We start from the raw sequence: 7,852 nt of genomic DNA on the forward strand, positions 1-7,852 counted from the left end.
GAAACTATATTATTTGCTTTGACCCCCTAAAACTCTATGTCTTTGCTTGTGTATTAACCTTTTTATTCTTACCTGTTGGAATTTCAGTTCTTCCTAAAAAGTTCAGTCTAAATGCTATTGCTTTAAAAAATCTTGTTTCATTCTAGTCACCAGCTGTGAGATTTTACATCACCCTCTTTTGTTTAACATCTCTTGTAATAATTCCTTTCCTGTATGTTATTACATTTACTATGCTATATGCTACGTTTAATCCTTTGCTATATGTTACTATACTTCGGTCACTCTTTACTCATTTTCCATCCCTCAACCTCAGGCACCAGATACATATTTCTTACTCATTTCTAAGATCTACACATGCAGGATGGTGTCTTAGTCACGATAAGGATAGATGTTTGTAAAAGAAATAAATGGATAAAAATATGAAAGAATGAGAACAACACTATATTACAGGACCCTTTGTAGGAAAAACTTAGAATGCTGAAAATGTATTCAGGAAAACGTTAGAAGGAAATAAAAAAATGAACATGTGCTGCTTTTTCTGGAAGTCCTGCTTTTGGAAAATATTTTAGTGTCTTTTTTTGTCCTGTTCTTTTCAGTGTTCTGGTGGGCATGGGGCCATCTGGGAAGCACTCGGGGTCACCAGCAGATGGAAGGACCCTAACTATGGACTCAACACTAATTGAATTTTTAAAATACATTAGTATGATCTGCATTCTGTTTTCCGGCAACATTTCAATAGGAAGGCTTAAAAACCTCCAGCAATCCACTGATGAGACAAATGTCAATGAAAAATTGATAAGTAGCTGTGATATAGCTAGCTGGAGTAACAATAAGTAGAAAGCAATTTAAAAGGAAATGAAGAAGTGAATGCGGATCATATATTGGCCATTAAAATAGCCAATATTACCATCATTCATCCTTCTTAGTTGAGTTTTCTCAGTAGGTGATACCATTTAGTTGAAGAAACCAATTTATCTAGTCACTTCAACTCAATTATTGATGAATTTTGTCTCACTAAGGAGACATGAGGGCCAATAAATGATGAAATCTAAAAGTTGAGCTCGTACTCAATCTTGCCCTATTGAGTTGGAAGAGACCTTAGAAAGCTTTTTTCTTTTTTTGTTTTTCTCAGTTTGCTTCCCACAGAAAGTCTCTTCTGCAAAATCCTTGGCAGGCCATTGCTAACCCCTAACTAGTCAAATGAATGGTTCATTTTGTCATTCAGATTTCTTCTCACACATCAACTAAGGACCTCCCTGATCATGCCATCTAAATCACAGCTATTCTTGAATCATTTAATATAATATTGTTCTCTTTTATTTTCTTCAAGCACTTATTACTTTTTTTTTTTTTTTTGAGATGGAGTCTCGCTCTGTTGCCCAGGCTGGAGTGCAGGCTCCACCTCCTGGGTTCAAGCGATTCTCCTGCCTCAGCCTCCCAAGTCGCTGGGACTACAGGCGCGTTCCCCACCACACCTGGCTAATTTTTGTATTTTTAGTAGAGATGGAGTTTCACTATGTTGGCCAGGCTGGTCTCGAACTCCTGACCTCAGGTGATCTGCCCACCTTGACCTCCCAAAGTTCTGGGATTACAGGCATGAGCCACCATGCCCAGCCTCATGTGCTTATTACTGTACAATGTAGTTAAGTTTATTTATTAGTTTTTTGGTTTATTATTGAGCTTGGTCCAACAGAACGTAAGGTCTACAAGAGCAAGGACCTTGTTTAGATTCCTCAGCAATATGTCCGAATTATAAGGAACACTTCGAGGCGCATGGCAAAAATCCAATTCATATGTGCTGCATGTTGTTGAATAAAACTAACATATATTTGAAACCCACAGTCGTTATCTTGTGAGGCAGCCTGAAGCCTCTATTCCTAGAGGTCTTCTAGTTTTGGAGCTGGAATCTGTCATGCTATAACTTGTCTAATTAGATCCAGTTTGGGCTTCTATAACAATGATGCTGTATCTTAAACTGGATTAATCTAACATCTTAAATTTGATTCATCTCATAGTTGAAGACTCAGCCTCGAGTCAATAAACAAGTTACTGAGTTTTAATCCTTTGCCACTCCCTCTGCTAGGCACTAAGACTACAAAGATGAACAAGATTCAACCACTCTCCTCAAGGAGCCCCATCTCTACAGATGGGTAATGGTTTTCCCCACGTCTTCTTTTTTCTTGGCTTCACAATGAGTTATGTTGCCCATATGGCAATTTAGCATTTAAATGGAGAACACCTTTCTCAATGAAGCTAAAATGATACCTTTTATCTTAAATTGTACAACTTTCAAATGTGAATTATCAATGACAAATCAAATCCCCTAGCTTACACCTCTAAATAACATTGCAAAATATCTTTTCCACAATTAGGAAACATAATTCTGCTAACCATTGTTAGGAATATTTTTGTTCACACAAGTTGAATTCAGTGATATGAATTATATCAGAATTACATTTATGTCCTCTCTATACTCTGCTCTTCTGAATTGTCTTCTTTTAATAAACTCCACTGCAAGAAGATGAATTTGTTTTCAGTTTACAGTGTTTCCAAAGGCATGATATGGAGACCTTGATAGCTTACCAAGTGATAAAATTTTCTATAGGCAACACACATAAATAAAATGATTTGTTTTAACTTGGAGTCATTACAGGCACTGCCAGTTGTATTTCTCTCCATAGCAGAATTAAATAGATGTTTTTATTCTGGCAGAAATCTCACTCCCCCACTTTTGCTTTTGTCTCTCTCCTGAGAGGTATGAGACCTCCTCTGTCAACTCAGACGCTCTTACTGTCACTAGGCAGAAAGAAAGCAACTCTCCATGTATGAGGACTATCGTCTGCCAATAGATTTGGCTGTCAACCACCCAAAAGCACTGTCACTCAGTGTCAAAGCACTAACAACAAAGCAATTATCCGCACAAAAAAGAAAGAGAATCAGAAGACCCAAGTTATGCAGATAAAACAGAACCATTGAAAAATGTAACCAGTGCCTCTGAAAACTAAAGTGTTTTCCTCCTGCTTTTCTTCCCCTCCCCAAATTCTGCCACATCAACCGTAAGGCAGCCTTCACAATTTTCTAATTTGAAGTTTTATATGCATGTCTGATTATTTTTGGAAATAGCAATAAAGTAAATAGTTTTCCATAGAACATACATTCTTTTGTATTAATGGTTCTACCTTATTTCTAGGACAATAATATATTCAGGAGCAATTAAAATTCAGACAAATTTGACTCAATTTATGACAGCCAAGCAGTAGCAGCCTCACAAAAAAAGGTTGTCACACAGGGGATATATTTTTTTCAAATATATTATTTTAATATTTCAGGGATTGGTTTTATAGGGCCATTAAAGCAAACATATTCTCATTGTTTAGGTGCTATTTAAATTCCTTTAAAAATTACAATAATACACAGAATTATCCCAATTTTTTTGGGTGAAAATATATATGAATAGAAAGCAAAAGACAGAAAATATATATATGAGCATGTCAATTAAAATAATTGCCACATGTTGGAGTTATGAGTATACTTTTTAAATTTTTTTTTACTAATATCTATAAAATATATATATCATTTTATAAACAGGAAAATAAGTTATTTCATTTATTTATTTTTTGAGACAGAGTCTCACTCTGTCGCCAGGCTGGAGTGCAGTGGTGCAGTCTCAGCTCACTGCAACCTCTGCCTCCTGGGTTCAAGTGTTTCTCCTGCCTCAGCCTCCCAAGTAGCTGGGACTATAGGCGCCCACCACCACTCCGGGCTAATTTTTGTATTTTTAGTAGAAACAGGGTTTCACCATGTTAACCAGGATGGTCTCGATCTCTTGACCTCACGATTCACCCACCTTGGCCTCCCAAAGTGCTGGGATTACAGGCGTGAGCCACCGCGCCCAGCCCAAGTTATTTTATTTTTGAATAGCTTATCAACAGCCATTACCAGCTATCATTAACCTAAATGTTAATATTTAGGTATGTATCACTCTAGAATTTTTCTTTACATGCTAATATCTATATATATATATTTCATTCATTTACTCAAAGAATGTTGATTGTTTATTACTACGTTCCGGGCTTTGTTCTGCTCCCTACATATAGCAGTAAAAAAATGGGGTGGGACAGAAATCTCTATCCTCCTGGAGCACAGCTGGAAGAGAAAAGCATAAATAAGTAAAATATGAAATATGTACAGAATTTTTTATATTGATGGATGGCATGGAGAAAATAAAAAGAGAGAGAGAAAAAAACAGAGAATCTACAAAACAAGGAGAAAACAAATAACAAAATGGCAGTAGCAGTTCCTCACCTATCCATAATTCTTTGAAGGTAAGTGGATTCAATTCTCCAATCAAAAGACATAGAGTGGATGAAAGGATTAAAAAAAAAATAAAAAAGGACCCAACTATTGGCTGCCTAGAAGAGACTCATTTCATCTTTAAGAACACACATAGACTGAAAATGAAGGTATGAAAAAAGCTATTCCATGCAACTAGAAAACAAAATAGAGCAGGGGTAGCTATACTTAGATACAGGGGATTCTTTTAAATGGACAGAATAGAATTGGAAGCAGAAAAAGAATAAATGAATATTTGGGTTTGATGAAGCTAGGGAAAGTATATTAAACATTGTAACTCTAAATAAAATTTAATGTTTTGGCTACTAATAAGCCCTGTATGTATGAATCAGGAATTCAAATTAATGTTTGCATCCAAATATGGTGAAACAATAGTGATTGCTTAACAAATTAAATTTTCTTCCAAGTTATGTAGTTTTTTTAAAATTTTCATTCCTGTATTTATTCAAAACACTTTTATTAAGTACCCACAGTGTGCCTAAAAGTATGCTAAGCTCCAGGGATACAGTAGTGAAAAGTAAGACCCAATCTTGGCTGTCCTTGGAAATGAGAGTCTACTAGTAAGAACAGATGAAAGCAAGCAGATGAAAAGATAACTCTTGACTAGGATATCAATGTAGTTCAGATTTATTTCTGACTCTATTTTATTCACCCCTTGCCTTTGGCCATGCCATTCCCTTTATCTGGAGCAAATCTCCATACTCTATAAAATGAATGAGATGGGCTAATATCTCAATCTTTAATTTTCATGTGACTCTAAAAATTTTTCTCATGCTTTCATTTGATAGTTTCTAAGGTCTCTTCCTATTAGCCACATTCATATTTCTCACAGAAAGATAACATGGCTTACTAAAAATGCTTTTACACAACATTGAAAATAGATGCTGACATTTTTTCCCACTAAAATCTGTACATTTTACTTAAATCAGTGTCATCATCATCTTTTCATCAGTATTATTATATTTTCCAGATACTGAAATATGTATAACATAATGGGAACATATAATAGAAAAAACACAATTGATAAAATTATTCAACATAATCAGATGTTTAATAATGTGAAACGTTGGAGAGATGCTAAATAATCATTTGTTAAATTGTTAACTAAAATTGTTAATTTAAACATTCACAGAATTTTTAGTGTCCCACATCACTACGTGATATAGATGAAGGAATTATGTGTATATCAGGCCAAAATATGCTGCTTCGGCATATTGACTATTTTGATTTAAAGGCACTTGAAAAACAGCAAGTGCAGGAAGATCACTCTGACCTTTATGTTGTTTCTTTCTTTCTTTTATTTTTTTTTCTTCAAGACCGAGTCTTGCTCTGTTGTCCAGACTGGAGTGCAGTGGCACAATCTCAGCTCACTGCAAGCTCTCCCTCCCTGCTTCAGCCTCCCGAGTAGCTGGGATTACAGGTGCCCACCACCACGCCCGGCTAATTTTTGTATTTTTAGTGGAGGCAGGATTTCACCATGTTGGTCAGGCTGGTCTTCAACTCCTGACCTCAGGTGATCCACCCACCTTGGCCTCCCAAAGTTCTGGGATTACAGGCGTGAGCCACCGTGCCCGGCCTGTGCTGTTTCTTAAAAGCAGGAGATTAAATTTCTATATTAAAGATACCCTCTCTATACTAGAAGAAAAAATGACATTATTATCAAGGATGAGAAGTTGAGGCTGAGAGAATTTTTACAGGCCTTATGAAAATAATTCTTATCTTCTAGCTTCCCCATATATTTTTGTTACTTTTCCACAACATACTACTCTTTGTTCACTTCAGTATATACGTGTGTAACATTAACTGCATCTTTGGGCCTTCATTTCCTTATGAAAGCCCCTGTTTGCTATGTAAAACTTAGGTAAATTTGTATGCTATTCTCCTGCTGATCTGCCTTGTCAATTTATTTCTCAGGCCCAGATGAAAACTCCTATGAGAATGTCTCAGTAAATACAACAGACTGGTTAATGTGTAAAGAATAGAAATTTATTTCTCACATTTCTGTAAGTTCAAGATCAAGGTGCTGGCATTTGGTGTCTGGTTGGGGCCTTCTTGCTATGTCCTCACATGATATAAGGCAGACAGGTAAAAAGGGAATGGGCTTCCCCCACCAATCCCCTTTATAAGGGCACCTAATCCTATTCATAAGTGTGAAACTCTCATGACCAAATCACCTCTTGCAGGCCTCATGTCTTAATACCATCACATTAGCAACACCTAAATTTTAGGGACACATTTAAACTATTGTAAAGAATAGAAGTCCCATTTGCTTCTCCTACAAACATCTGCCATTAATCTAGCTATATTTCTTTGTCCTCTGGGATTTAATTTTTCCAGGTGAATCTTACCGAAATATGAAAATATCTTAAAACAAAAAAGTTATACAATGCCACGAATATTAATTTTGGTCCCCTTAGATAAGTGATATATAATTTTATGAATTATTGATTATCATGAGAATATGAGTCTGTATAAAGAACAGGATTAGGAGAAATACTTTGTACTTGGAATATTAGCAATACTTAATTTTTTAATAGAATGCAAAAATTTCTATTAATACTATGCAGCCATAAAAAAGAATGTGATTATATCCTTTGCAGGGACATGGATGAAGCTATAAGCCACTATCCTTAGCAAACTAATGCAGGCACAGAAAACAAAATATTGCATGTTCTCACTTATAAGTGGGAGCTAAATAGCGAGAACACATGGACACACACAGTGGAATAACACACACTGTGGCCTATCAGAGAGTGGAGGGTGGAGGGTGGGAGGAGGGACAGGATCAGCAAAAAATAACTAATGGGTACTAGGCTTAAAACTTGGGTTATCAAATAATCTGTACAACGAACCTCCATGATTCAAGTTTACCTATGTAACAAACCTGCACATGCATCCCTGAACTTAAAATAAATGTTAAAAAATTAATGAATTTATCTATTATAAGCCCTTTGCTAAAAATTTTAAAATGTAGAATACATTATATAATTCACGTCAAAAGTCTGAATTGTAATACTCGATACTGAAAAGTTCCATGCACATGGCTAGCCATATGCAGAAGCATTAAACTGGACCCCTACCTTTAACCATATACAAATATTAACTCAAGATAGATTAAACGCTTGGATTTCTAAGTTTTCTTATAAGATTCTTACAGCTGGACATTGGCCTTGGGAAAGAATTTGACTAAGTTCTTAAAAGGAATTGCAACAAAAATAACAATTGAAAAGTGGGACCTAATCAAACTAAAGAGCTTCTGTACAACAAAAGAAACTATCAACAAACAGACCACCGACAGAATGGGAGAAAATATTCAGAAACTATGCATCTGACAAAAGTCTAATATCCAGAATCTATAAGGAACTTAAACAACTGAAAAAGCAAAAACCAAATATCCCTATTTTTAATGAAACACACGAACAGGCATTTCTCAAAAGACTTTTAAGCATCAAATAAACATATGAAAAAATGCTCAATGTCACTAATCATCAGATAAATG

The sequence above is a fragment of the Symphalangus syndactylus genome, chromosome 7, assembly GCF_028878055.3.
Source record: "Symphalangus syndactylus isolate Jambi chromosome 7, NHGRI_mSymSyn1-v2.1_pri, whole genome shotgun sequence".
Lineage (NCBI taxonomy): Eukaryota > Metazoa > Chordata > Mammalia > Primates > Hylobatidae > Symphalangus > Symphalangus syndactylus.